At 40.3% G+C, this 14,705-nt stretch overlaps 1 long non-coding RNA gene across 1 annotated transcript; it reads right to left on the bottom strand.

Annotated features, from left to right (window-relative positions):
- Window positions 1-12,886: 12,886 nt before the first annotated feature.
- On the bottom strand, window positions 12,887-14,478 carry LOC136011205 (uncharacterized). Its single transcript, XR_010611285.1, has 3 exons — window positions 14,306-14,478; window positions 13,596-13,818; window positions 12,887-12,917 (listed from the first exon to the last, which is right to left on the bottom strand). It is a non-coding gene; the product is annotated as an uncharacterized LOC136011205 (long non-coding RNA).
- Between the last annotated feature and the right edge of the window lie 227 nt (window positions 14,479-14,705).

Here is a 14,705-nt window from a genome sequence, read left to right as displayed (position 1 = left end):
TAATGAATTTTCCTATTTAGCTGAGCAACTCACATGGCCTCTGCCAGAAGTTTTTTATTGTCTCACAGAAGTTCAGGGTAGAGAAATAATTTTCTCTCCATAATGCAGGCGGGGGACCAAGATACAGAGATTTGAACCAGACTTTAAAAAAAAAAAAAAATCATTGTGGTGTCTAAAGCTGAGAGTGAAAACAAACTGCCAGCTTCAGGAGCTCTCACTGTGTGAAACAAAGATGAGACAGTAACTAGTTTTTCATCTTTCAGTACCTGAATGGCTTCAAACTCTGCCCCTCATTGATGTGCCTAAGTTCACCCAGTGAATCCTGTGCAAGTTGAACCTGCACTCCCAGGCTGAGCCCATCTCCACTAGTGATGCAAACTTAATTAAACATAGAGAAACATGCCATGAAAAGCATAAAAGAGTGATGAGGGTAATTAAATAGACTTTGTGAGGACAGTGTCATATGTCAGTGTTTGCTAATGCAGGGGCTGTCCATCTTTGCCAAGGTTGTGATAGTGGCTCTTCTAAATAGATATTCTGGATGAGCTGAATCACGGCAGAACTATTTCCCCCATTCCTCTTCTTTCCTTACACAATGCAAAGCAGAACATACCTATGCCAAACCATTTCATTTCTTCCAGCTTTATTGCCAGCCTTCAGGCTGTCTCATTCTGGACCTGCTGCAGCCCAATCTGCTCTTGCTAATACTTCTAATATAATATTTATAACAGCCCAGGTTGAACTAAAGGCTGCTTGCACTGACAGATGTCAGAAGCTATATCTCTCCTTTCCATTTTATTGTTTGGTAGCTTCTGGCAAAGAGGGAGAAGATCTGGTAATGAAATGCCCCTTCTCTGCTTTAAACACAGAGGAACATTTTGCTGTGCTCCCTATTATTCATGGGTGGGGGGGGGGGGGTAATCAGGTGGTTGCCAGTTGGTTATCAGTGTGTTACGGAAGGGCAGGATATGTGATTGTGGTGGATAAGTTTCTGGTTTAATTATCAAGCTGCAGATGTATATCAGCTTTCACAGTTGTGGCTTTAGGGACATGCATGTGGGCAAACTCAGCTGTGAAAGCATAGACAGAGGGACCTTATTCTATAAGAGTGGTGTAAAGTAATTTCTTTGTAACTAAAGATAATGAGTTCTGCAGGACTATAAATAGGTGTGGAGCTGTTTTACAGATAAAGTACCTCTTTGCTACTTTGCTACAGCAGAGCAACGGGGAAAATTCTGCAGGGAACAATCTTCTCCTGGCAGATGGTTGGACCAGGAGACCTGCTCAACATTTTCCATGTCTAGTTTTCATGATTTATACAGCATCACCCCTTGGAAAAGCAATTCTGAGAGGATATTATGATTCTATGATAATCCACTGTACTTGAAATAGAAAGAAAAAAGACGATATAAAAATGCTTATCCCCTATGGCTAGAGCTAGCCAACTCCTTCAACTCAAGTCCTGTTTCAGTTTTTCAACTTTCTCAGCTAGAACCACACGGAGTTTTTGTAAGATGGTGGATTAAGCAAATTTCCATGGGAATAATAGTTATTCCAGGGGAGAAGTGAGAATGATTGGAGGAAATGAAGACAATTAGGCACTCCAGGGCCTGAACTGCCAAGACCTAAACTCAGTCTCTGGTAAGGAACAGACTGAGGAGGTATGCAGTGTCTTCAGCCCTTGACATGTGCCCTTGCCACTAGACTATTTATTAGCTTTCTCTGGGGGAAAGGAGAACTTCCTGTTTACCAAAATCCCCATTTTCACCTAGTCATAGAATGCAGAAGAAGATGAAATATCAAAAACAACCGTTGGAAGGAAAATAGCTTTCCTCCAAACTCTTTTCAAGTGCCTTTGGAAGGGGGTGTGGAGAACTCCTCCTTCTGGTTTTCATTAGAAAGGGAAGTGTAAATCAGGGGAGAAAAAAAATAACCAAGGAAAGCAAAAGGCTTCAGAGCAAATGTTTTGCTCAGTACAACTCCGTTTAATGTTGCTGGCACTGGGAGAGCTTTGCATTGCTCCATTATGAGCCATTGCTCCACGTGGCAGAGCCACGGGGCAGAGCTGCTGCCCAAGGGTAGTATTCTTCAGAAGTAAAGACTAAAATTACCATGTTCATAAGGACATCAAAGACCAGAAATACAAATATTTCAGGTAAAGGAAATGTCATCAAGCCAAACAGGGAGGATACAAAAATGTAGAGACCAAAGTGCCCATCATGGGAAATGGCTGGAGACAGGTGATTTTGAAATTAACAATTAGTTTTAAATCAAACTGGCAATTAATTTAAACCACAGTCTAAACAGAAGACAACAATTAAATCAGTAAATACGGAAAAGCTGTGGAAAAAAGATATACCAGCTTCATTTATGCTTACAGCTGTACTCTGTTCCCCACCCTTGATCTTTCTGTATAAACAGTGCAGAAAAAAAGGCTCGGAGCTTTCCAAGAGCTGTGCAAAAGCTGAGTGCAGAAACCTGACTATTTGTTATTGTTAGTCTCTCTTGATATAAGTCCATGGCTATGATATAGCATCCACTGATAACTCCTACTTCATACTATTATTGCTCTTTCCTGCAAGGGAGCTGTGCTCCTCTGAGTAGTTTTCTTTAAGGCAAACACCGCTCTGAGAGCTGGATGCCCTCATCTTGTGCTGATTTAATCTAAAACCAAGGAAAAAGGAAAAAAAAAAAAAAGGTATTTTGAATACAAAGCAAATAGCAATTACCCTGTCACTTTATTTCAGCAATGAACTGCAGCTGTATTTGCTGTTGGGCAGGGGAACTGTTTTCTGTTAAACCATGGGGAGAGGAGGCTACAAATCCCTGAATTTCATTGCCTGGAGGAATCCCCTAGGCACATATGTTTGGATGTGAATTGCCCTAGTCCTCTGCTGGAAAAGAGCACTCAACTTATTCTTGCTGTTCTCAGACACAGCTGGCCAGGACAATTTACATTCCCTGGGAACCAGGAAACAGAGCTTATGTCCAACTGATTTTGCCTATTACTTTTAAAAAGCCCCACCTCAGCAGTCCTCAAGAGGTCTCTCCCTCTCCTTTAATTTCTTAATGTATGGAAAACCAAGCAGAAGAAAAACAGGGCAGAAGGTTCATGCAGTTAAGCTCCAGATTGACTTCATCCAACTTAATGCTTTTTAATCACTCTTTGAACAAAAGATTTAGTCTTCGTAATCCTCCTTTTGCTCAATTTGCTGTTCCTTACTTTATGAAATCTACTATTTGTTTGGTTTCCTTGATTCCCACCCCCTGAATGAGTTTGCAGGAGAAGAGAAAAACAGCTAATATCACAGGGAAAATTACTTTCAAGAATAAAACAAAGTACAAATTTCAGTGCCAGCTTTTCTTTTATGGCTCTTCATTGGAAAGTTGGACCCAAAACCACATGGAGCCTTTTTCAGATGATGGGTTATCATCTGAGCTGCTAACCAAATCTTCTTGTCTATTTCCAGGCACAAGAATACAATTAGACCTGCTGATTTCAAGGCTAATGCAGCCCTTGTTTTGGAAGACTGAGATTTATTTTTAGTGTCAGAGACATTTGCAATGAAATTCCTATCAAGAGGCTTTGTTTCTTGGCAGCAACATCGCCACCACTCTCCTTTGCTGAACATTTGAACTTCTTTTTGTCTACATATACTTTAACTGGACTGTGATGGAAATTGCCAGATCCCGTCAGCACAGTGGGCTGTGCAGTCCCACATGCTGTGCCTCTCAAGGGCACCAAGATCTGCTGCAGGTGCCTTTGGCCACTGCAAATGGATGTCTGGCATTCACCAGCTCCTCCCTCACTGTTCCATCAGACAGGGGAGAGTAACTCTGCCCTGACAAACAAGTCTTTCTTTTTTTCCCCCAAAACGTTTATCTCTGATTCATTGGGCCTTCAGGTCTGTTTAGGAGAAAGTAATTCAACCTCAGCATTTCAGCTGCGGAGAAATACACTGATGTGGGCAGCAGCATGTTAGGCAGGAGAGCCAGACCTGCAAATCACTGTTTCCCATCGCCTAAATCCTGCTTTTACCCTGGATTTCAACTGGTGTGTTTTGAACAAAATTCTCTAGACCTTTTAGCAAAGCCCAGAGCTATCTGTGCTCACACCTTTCCTCATTTTCACAATAACTATCTCAGATGTACTGTAGACCTTGTTATGTGAGAACATTTGGAAAATAAAAAATTCAATGCATTTTATCCTTCTTACAGTCTGTAAAGATAGAAATATCTCATCTTCCTTTACTCATTTAAATAAATCAATTATCACTTCTGAGATATGATAACCTATTATATAATTGAAAAAATATATATTCTCCAAATTGATCATAAATAAATATATGTGCAAATTAATTAGAAATACTTTCTGAAATTTTATCTTTCAAGTAAACAATTTCAATGCAGCTCCTTATAAAAACTTATTGCTGCGTTCCCTACTGTTCCATAAGGTCAGACAGAAGTGATCAAACATACGTAACATGCAAGATATATGAAAAATTCTCTTGCTATAATTTTTCTGTATGAGAAAAAAAGAATACACCCCTAAACCATGTGAAGCAGAAAAGACCATACACCTAGATTCAAACTGTATCTGGATTTTTCTGGAAAAGTGGAGCACAATTTCCTCTGAATAACAGACACAGAGCCCCAGGCACTTTCTATGTTCAAAAATTAAACTTACAACTGGCATACATCTGGCAGTGATCCTGTGCACTAAATCCATTTGGTTGGCCAGATGGCCTGAGACTTGCAGCTTTTTAATCTCTCACACAAAGCACTTTAGGCTGGAAAATACAATAAATACAACAGAATACAGCAACATGACAAAAAGAAAACCCTCTTTTATTTATTTTGGAGGTATAGGTAAGGAAAAATATGGGCAAAGCAACTATTGTTTTCACAATTTACATCACAAAATGGGCCATATTCTGTAACTGCGTCCTATTTTCATCCATTTCTTATACCTAACTGATCCTCATCAAAAGTTGAGTGACTCCATAGGTACAAGATTGGATGCTGGAGGCAAAGTATGGCATGATATGCCACAAATCCTCTCTGATGAGGAAGCACAGGACTGTGAGATCTTAGTATCTCTTTTATTCCTGCTTTCTTGGGGACAAACGTCCCACATTTCCTTTCTACATCAAAAGCAGAGGCAAGTTTGAAAAGTGAATTTTCCTACTGTCAGTATCTTCAAGCAGCCAAGGCTATCAAAAACCGAACACTGCATTTGCTTTGCTCTGCATGCACATTTATTTTTCTCCAATACGTTTTTGTATGTTACTACTGAAAACCCTTCTTCCCACTGACTTCAGCAGGAGCTCTGGTCTTTTTCCTGTATGCTACTGATCAATTCCTGTGCCTACATCTGCTTTGCTTTCTTGTGAGCCACGTTCCATTAAAATCAGTGTAAAAACTCCCACTGAATTCATGGCTACCTGAATAACAATCTACTAAGTCACCACAATATCATTATAACTTTCACTTGCCCTGCACCATCGTTAAAGAATGCCATCAGGAAGGGAGCATATTGCTCCAAATTTGTGTTCAGTCCTTGTTATCTGCAGCAAAAGCAGAAGTTCATGCACAGCTGCATGAACAAAGCAGCAATTCAACCTTCCAGCACTATGCCCCTGTTCTTGTACTAAGGCTGCATGTTACCCTCAGCTCCTCCCTTGCCACAGCTATCCCTTTCTTGCCCTCTCTTTGGAAAGGCTAATGGAGCATCTTTAGCTTAGGCTTCTGTTATTCACCGTGCAACTAATTCACTCGGAATAGTAGGGTTTAGGACAAACAGATGACTTCACTCAGTGATTCGTTTCATCTTTGCAGTGATGCCTTTTTTGCTAGCAGCTTCAAAGGCATCTTAGTGAATAAACTGTTTGACCTACTAAAAGAAGTACAAAGAGAATCCCCTTCTCAATTAATTCTTGCGCTCTAAATTCATACTCAGATTCTTTCCTGAGCAGCTTTCATTTCTGTTAATCAGCTATGACAGTTTTAGTTCCCTTGAGTTGTTGCTTGGCTGCAGATCTCCTTCTATACTGTACTTGTCCCAGTTGCTTTAGGAAACGTTGCTACTGAAAAGGCAGAGGCCTGGACCTCAGCTGAATTGAATCAATACTTCCACCAAAGGAAATTCTTTCAAATTGACTAAAGTTAAAAGCAACAGATTTATGTCACTGAAGGCTCCTGTCCCCAGATATTACAGAGAGTGCATTACATATCTTATTGCTGAAAGACCTGGTCCAAATGCTGTTTCACACTCTTAAATTCCATAAATACAACTGCCTGGGACAAGAAAGTTGCTCTGTACTTTTACACCAAAGATCCTACAGAAAATTGGTGCTTCAGGGAAAGTAGCTCAATCCAATGAGAGATATTCACTGCATACCTGGAAATTAAGCATCATCATCATTTTCTTACAGACAAGAAGGCAGACACTACAAGAAGTTTCACCCAAGGCCATGAGGGCTATATAAAGTGGAGTTGGGAGAAGAGGTTAATCATCTTCACCTGCAGGAATTTGCTCTCTGCCCAGAGCACTGGGCTGTGCCTGTGTTTCCAATAGATGAGAAGAAAGATGTGTGGGTCAGAGTCAAGATCTGTGGATTTGTTAAAAAATAAATGCACAGAACTTTAGTTCTTTATAAACTACTACAGCATTTGAGCATATACAGCATTTTTACAAAATACTACAGCAGTAGATGAAGATTTGAGCTGAGAAGCAAAACCATTAAATAAACTCTTCCCCTTGTCCCTAGTATTCCCAGTTCCCCCATGTGTCACTTGCTGAAATCTCTTCAGATGGACCATAGGACACAGAGCACATCTGGAAGCAGAAGACTTTAATTTGGATGCCTAACGACTAATTTATGAGCCTAACTTTAGCCAAGCAAGTTTGACAGTCCTGGCCTCTGCCTTTAATGCTATTAGTATTCTGGAGGGTCTATTGATGATTTCATGCCAAATCAATTTTGGCACATTAAAGTGATTTGTCTGAAATCCAGCAAAAGAACTTTCCTAATAATTTAGCTCTCAGACTGCAGTGCTGGTGGGAAAGTAATATGTGCCTGAATAGGTGCCCTCCCTCGATTTGCTCAAACATTTCAGAAAGGTTTTACTGGAATTTAAAGCATTCTAACCTATATGCTTCTTGAAAAACCTTTGCTGCTCATTTTAACACTAATTCATAGTTCACTTCAAGGTAATTTTAAAATAAAAAAGTCAAAATCATCTCTAAGGAAAAGGTGTTTCATCTTGAACTTAAAATCTTCCATGTATATCTTTTAGATATACCTATATTTGCACTCACAAAAATGCACATCAAACTGTCAAAATGTACACTAACAAACTAGCCTTAAACTACTAGTCAGGCAGTGCAATTGTCTTTCTGCCAGAGCAATGATGATGCACAAATAAGGAAGAGCCAGCGTATGATTTATCAGTGTCCTTTGTGGAGTATGTATAAGCTCCTTCCAAAATATTCAAACTTTTTACCCTATATGTGGATTCATACAAATGTGATGACCCATTGCTTTTACATTTGCAAATTATATATGTCTAAGATGAAGGATCGTATTAGCTGACTTTGTAGAAAAGGTTACTTGCACTGTACTCAAAGCTCTGAAAAGAAGAAATATGAAATACAGCATTCCTCCTGCCTCTGTGAATTGGGTAAGTCAGGTTTAGAGATCTAGTAAATACTAACTGCCAGGAATGCTGAAGAGCATAAAAGTTGCTATCTATGTTTGATGAGTATATTGTTAGCAGTCACTGTTATTTTTGTTGAAGGATATCAGATATTTCAGTTACTGAAGGAACAGCCAGGGATGCTAAGTAGCTTGAAATGGGAAACAACCAACACCTGAACTGCCAGCTTATTTAAATGAGTGTTTGAATATATTGCAGTACAGAGACAGAGTTGTCCAGGGTTCATCCAAAACACTGCCACCCAAATTTGTAATGGCTAACCCTAAAGGAAGAGGAAAATAACCATTTCTGCCTCTTTGCATTATTCCTCCCCATTATGGAGTTTACTATCAACCCCTCTTTATAGGTCTTGGATAGGGCCCTGGTGCCAGCTGATGGCTTTGAGTCCATCAGTGTGACAGCCAGCTGCCTGAAATGGCAGCCAGAGTCCGGCTCTGGCAGCCTGGCCCAGCAGGGCAGGAGCCATCTGGCCCCACCACCTCTCTGGGTACTGGTCCTGCAAAGCTCACCAGAAACCCTGCGGTGCTCCAGGGCTGGGGTGCTAGCAGTGCTGCCAGGCCAGGGCGGCACGTCCTCCCTGCAGGAACCACAGAAACACAAACTGATTTGGGGGTGACTAAAACCTTGTTAAGGAACACAAAAATTAACCTTCACAGACTGTAATATAGCACTGTCCAGAGAGTCTTCTGGTAACAGACCTTTGAGTGCAAACGTATGTCATAGAAATAGATGTCATTTACGGGAAAAAATAAGTATCTTTTCCCTGACTTTGCACTATGCAAGATGGTCAAGGAGACCTTTATGAGAGGACTAAAGACAATGTCCCAGAAACAAAGAGCACATTTTTCTTGCTCTGGGTAAATATACCGATACACGTCGGCGCCTTTTCCAGTTCTGGCACATTGCTTCAATCTTCTCTTTCCTACCATGTGAACAAATGTTTGTTTGCTTCAAGTTCAAGACAGGCTTTCCAAGGCAAAATCCATCCAGATGGTCACCAGACAAAGGGAGGAGTCTCAGATTTCTCTAAACAGTTTTTTAAACTGAAGAAATTGTTTTCTACAATGTTCTTTACTGATGACGCCTCTTCTGCTATTGCTCACATTGATGGAATAAGCTGCTTTTGTTGATTAAAGCTCTTGAATCCCATAGGCAGTTTAAATCCTATCAAAAGGTTCATCTTTTCAGATGTTCTTTTTAAGTTCTTTAACTATGGTTTCCGAATTCTCCCTACTATTTCAATCCTTATAGCTAAGCCCTTCATGCTCTCTTTACATAGTACCTGGAAATTATATGAGCACTATATGTTTTACACATTAACTTCAAATGAATATCTATGCTATTGTTGTACATGTATTGCACACGATGCCTGAAAACTTTACTCTTCATGTACTGCACATGTAGTGGATGCATAGATACATTTGATGACCACTTGTATAATATTCCTGATTTTATTTCTTCAAAACGTAAACAGTCAAGCCTTTAGCACCAAAATCATATTTTATGTCCTCTGTGTTGTTTAAAACGTATTTCTTTTTAGACCCAATATTCTTCCCTCCTGTTTCACAAATGATCACTTCCATGAATGCTGGTGATACTCTGCTTGCTGTCACTAGAACTGTACACTGCTTTCATCCAGAAGCAAAACATAACAGGTGAGATCTACCACTTAGCATATAGTGTTAATTCCTTTAGTAGAGTAAAATCTTCAGCTAAGATTACCCCAAACACATTGTTTAAATTAGGAGGGTCTTCATCACAGCCCATGACTCTGTATCCCTAACTGTTGTGCACAATCCTGTTTATGAGGGAACTCCATAGCCAACACCAGGGTGTTCTAGGTCATTGTGTGGGCTGTGGGTCCGTGGAGGAGTTTTGTAGCTGCTCAGTGATACAGGGATGCTGTGGTGTATGCAGCCAGGAGGGCAAGCCATAAGCACAGTGACTCGCCGATAGGACAAAGGTAGCAGGAAGTCAGGGCACAAGACTTTCTGTATGCCAATACGTGCCAAACGGTAAACCCTGTCCCCAGGAATGTCCTGTGAGAAAAGCAAGCCAGAACAGGAATGTGGCAGGTGGATCAAAGGAGATGACAGATGTCATAGGACCAGGTGCTTGGGGCAGTGAAACATGGGAAAGAAACATCAGTGAGATGTCCGCACACGTTTTGCTCCTGATTATCATACAAGTCATGTTATTTGTGTGTAGTAAAGCTCCTTTGTAAGTGGTTTTCTGTTCACACCCTGTTCAGAAATTAACATACATTTGATTTAAGGGGGACAAGACTTCTTTTAGTGAGCTGTAGAAAAATCACATGGATTTTGGTATGATTCGTATTGCCTTAATTTCTAGAGATTAGCTTCACTAGAGCCAACTTTTGATGTGCTAAGGCTTGTGAGACCGTCAAATAGCTGTTATAGCCCACTTGGTCATTATGCTTGGTACTATACTCCACATATGGCTTGAAGCGTTTGGCAGTAAAGATGACAGATGCCTGTCAGGGTGATCTGGATCCAGAACCCATTCATTCTGCTGGTCACGCGGGATCAGGTTACCATCAAGGCAAAGGACTTGAAACACTCAACTTCAAATTCCTGCTCCATCAGTGTGTGTGGCTGTGGGAAGCACAAAAAGTCTGTCACTACCTCAATGAAATGGGGAAAAATATGCTTCCCCACCTCACATAGTCCTGAGGATAAATTCCTGAAAGCTGCCAAGGTGCTCAGAACCTATGGTAATGGAGGCAATATCAGTACAATAGATTAATAGTCTTTCCATTTACTCTGGATGGACCTCGTGCACTTCTTGAAATGTTCAAAGTAAGTAATTATCATTATTTACATCTGTTCTTTCTCTGCCTGTGTCTTTCAAAAGTTATGGCAAAGGCTGACAAGGTAGAAAGACTGTATGCCTCAGAAATGAGCAAAGTGAAAAAAACCCTCACCAAAGCATGTCTGAAAGAACAAAATACACTTTCAGAACCATGTTACTCACTAAGAAAACAAATTAAATATATACATAATATGGAGTGTGAAAGTTTTGCACATTATCTTGTGAACCATCATGAAGACTGTCTCTGGGGCTTGGGTGAATGGCACCTCATCAGCATATTCAGGTCAATGGCGCAACTGAGTTTTAAAGTAAATAATTTATGAGCATCGGCATGTTTTAGTTTTCTAAACACCTTCATTCTACAATTTTTTAAAAATTGCTAAGAAATGGTCATAGACTTTTTTGAGAAGAATAATGCAATAAACTTGCTACAGGTAAAGAAAGCCAATCCCACAGAGCAATCACTTCTGCCTAAGACAGTAATGCTCACCCAGAGCAACTGCATCTATTAACAGATCTGTTAAAAGACCTATAAAGTCATATTAAAGTGGTCAACTAACTACTGGCTTTGTACAAAACCAGCTGCAGCAAAAGCTGGGAAGGGGAAAGGCAGATTGCTGCTGAGGTATCAGCGTAACCTTGGAAGAGATAAAAGAGATTGTGGTATCTCTAAAATTGCTATCTTCCTAAAACTCAAATATACACTGGCCCCCTCTTAAGTTCTGTTTAACTGTAGCCAAATATCCTGCTAAAACTTCTCCCTCAATATAGATTCCTAGCTCCTGCGGAAAATACAGGTTGTTACCTATATTATAGTTTCTCAGTTCCTCTGCCTGTATGAAGGTTTATGAAGCCTAGATAACGTGTTAGATTATTTTTGGAAGCTCTGGCTTCCAAAACATTTTGACAGTCATTCAGACCCTGCTTGAAAAGGATAGCATCACTGACTTTGATTAGCATCAACAGGGTAATAAAGAGAAATTAGCATCTGACACTGTAATGCTACTTTTAAGTTCTTATTACTCTCCTTATTCAATCAGTATTTACAAAACCCATTGGTGCCTATGGAAGTGTGGACTTCTGCTAAAGGCTCTTGTGGGCAATTTCTGCTTATCTTAAGCAGGTTCAGCTTTAGTCTTCCAACTGAATCAGTTGGAAACCAAGGTGTTAAAATTCTGTATTCACTGCTAGAAAACACAGGTAGAAGTGAAATGTCCATTTGAAAATTTATTTCCATTTTCGTGTGGACAGGTCTGTGTGTCTGGAAACGTTATCAAGGTTAATTAGAAAAATTATCTCATCAGAGCAAAAAAAAAGTCAGGTGACTGGAATCTCTCTGCTTGAGACACGCTAATCTTTCCTAGCTCGGTTTCAAGTGCAACTACAATCCATCAAAGTCATTCTCTCATATAGTCTCTTGAGGACATTGAAAGTGTAGCCCAGTGCGGCAGACTCCCATCGCACCTACAGTATAAATGAAGACAGGTGTTGCAGCTGCTTCCTCCAGCCACAAGCAATAAAAAAACTTAACAAACAAAAAGTAAGGCCGACATGTCCCTTAAGTACTGTTTTCCCTACTTGAAAAGTTACTTGCATGTTATTTCTCTGTGTGGTTTGTGAACACCTCCCTGGAGTTTAAAACAAGGCATGATCATTCTCTGACTCCTTTGTCATTTGATTGTTCTCGTTCAATATTTTGCTTACATGCTTTTAAAATACTTTTTTCTTCTACTAAAATAAGATTCATGGCCAGGCAGCACTGTGAATAAGAGGTGCATTTCTGTACCAGTGGCTTTCAAAAGAAAAGCTAATGATACTACTGATTGTAGTACTGATGTACTTGTTCAGGTTGCACCCCAGTAAGGGTTTTTTGCTATTTTCAAGTGGGCAGTCATCACCACTGATACCTTGCTGGCTGTTCAGGCCATTGATTTTGAAATGTTCATTGTCTCCTTCAGTAAGGAGTGTTTTTTTGATCAAAAAGTCTTGCAGAGCATGATTCACTGCTCACCTGTCATGCAAATAGGGTACTATCTGGAAAAGGCTGTAACAGAAGCCAGGCATTTCTGTTTTCAGCTAAAATGATATTTCTCATACTCTCCTTTGGGAGGATTTTCTATGTCTCTAGTTCCCAGTCTTCTCCCATCATTCACTGGACTCATCCCTTTGACTTCAGTTTCAGGAGAGCAAGATTTAGCCTGAGGTGTCTCCTCCAAGAAAAATAAACTGTAAATTGTTCACTGTTTTATTTGCACCTTTTCTTTCTTGTGAGTCACCCCATTCATCGGATGCAGACCTTGGCCTGATCCCTCTGCTTGGGCAGTGCTCCTCACAGGAGGTGGAGGTGGGAGGTACGAAGTGCCAGCCTGAAATCAAGAAGCGACAAAACTGTCAGCGATGAGATCTATTTTTACATTTTGTTACATAGCGTCACTATAAATAAAACGGAAAATCACTGCTGCGGCTTTTCTGCTTTCTCCCTTTATCAGTCATTGTCCTTTCTGCTGTGGCAATGGAAAACAAGCAAGAGAGAAAACAAATTAAATTACTCTCTGGTGCACGGAAAAAAAAAAAAAAAAAAAAGAAAAAGCCATTTAGCTCAGAATTCCCACTGGAACTGTCAGGCTGCAACAGGGAGAAAAATCTCCTAATACCTGTGCTACAATGTGCAAGAGTATTAATTGGTTGTTACCTCTCCTGGCCAAGCATGGTGCATGGGAAGGCACAACAGTTGCCTACTCCTCCTGGTACTGCTCCCTTTGCAAGGGACACAGAGAGCCATGGTACTGTGGTGGAAACTCCCCAGGGAGTTAAGAAGCTCCCACAATTAGGAAGAACCACAGCCATCTACTTCTTAACCACAGTCATCCTCACCACCCCACCCCTACAGGTTCAAAGCATTGTGTAGGGCTTATGCTAACGCTTCTTACTCTGTGTTGTTACTCTGACAATAAAGGGGATGTACTTTTAGCCCCATTGTATGAACTGAAGTTCATTGTTAATTCCCTTCCTTATCATCATTTATTACTACTCCATTTTATTACCAGAGTACTCAGGATCCACAGTAGTATAACGAAGAGAAGCAATCTCGGTCCATTGACAGTTCCCTGCATCACAGTATCTCAGGCTGGTTTGCATGTACTAACTGGTTTCCAAATCTCCAATATCAGTGTAATGGCCTGTGTGATAACCATGGTCCAGCAAAAGCACTTGTTCAGGCACTGTCCTCAGCACGCACGTGGTCCTATCAAACTGATGGACATCCGCCTGCAGACATGGAGAGAAGGGACCTGGGGATTTTTCAGAAGGAGTTTAAACATTGGATTTCTGCATGCTGGACCATTGCTGGTTTCTGCTGTCAACACTACTACCTCTAAAGTGTGCTGTAAAGCAGATATTTTACAGATTAGATACTCCTGCTCTATATGCAACATTTGTATTTACAGAAAACAACTTTGCAGCAGAGCCACCATCATTAGGACAGGAAATGTCTTGACTTGAAATCTTATTCACATGTAAACCTGAGCATTCAGAGATGTGTATAAATTAACCAAGATATACACTCTTCCAGACTCATATGTCAATAAGCTTGAATACCTTTTTAGAAACATTTTTTTGTGACTGCTTGCTATTCAGATCACTGGCCAGACATGCAGTCTGGAATTCACCAAAGCCAGAGCAGCATTGTGAGCACAGCACGGGCTGCTACATACAGTCTCAGTTAACAGTCTGGGAAACTTTCAATCTCGTTTACCTTGCATATAACACAGGATGACTCCTCCAATGTATTTTTAAACCCCATTTTTTTCCAGTATAATTCACAATTAGAGACTCTCTTCTCTGTTGTGAAGTGTTTATTTTGTTCCACGCTGATTTGCAGTGTCCCTAATGAGCAGTTAACAAGATGTCAATTAATCATGCAAATGGGAAGAAATAGCTATTCAGATGATTGCATTACCTGGAGCTAAGATTTGGGATTTCATATAGTTAGCTGTCTCTTATTTGCTTTGGGATTTTTGGTTTTAGTTTGGTTTCCTTTTGTTTTTAATGATTTTCATGACTTTCTGCTTATGCTGTTAAAGATAAACAGATGCTCAAGACCCCCCCTGCATCATGGTCTTTCTGGTCCTGAAAAGACACATTTCTGGCAAGGC

Source organism: Lathamus discolor, chromosome 3 (assembly GCF_037157495.1).
Source record: "Lathamus discolor isolate bLatDis1 chromosome 3, bLatDis1.hap1, whole genome shotgun sequence".
NCBI lineage: Eukaryota > Metazoa > Chordata > Aves > Psittaciformes > Psittacidae > Lathamus > Lathamus discolor.
Note: the sequence above shows the minus strand (reverse complement) of the source record. Positions and strands in the feature narration are given on the sequence as shown.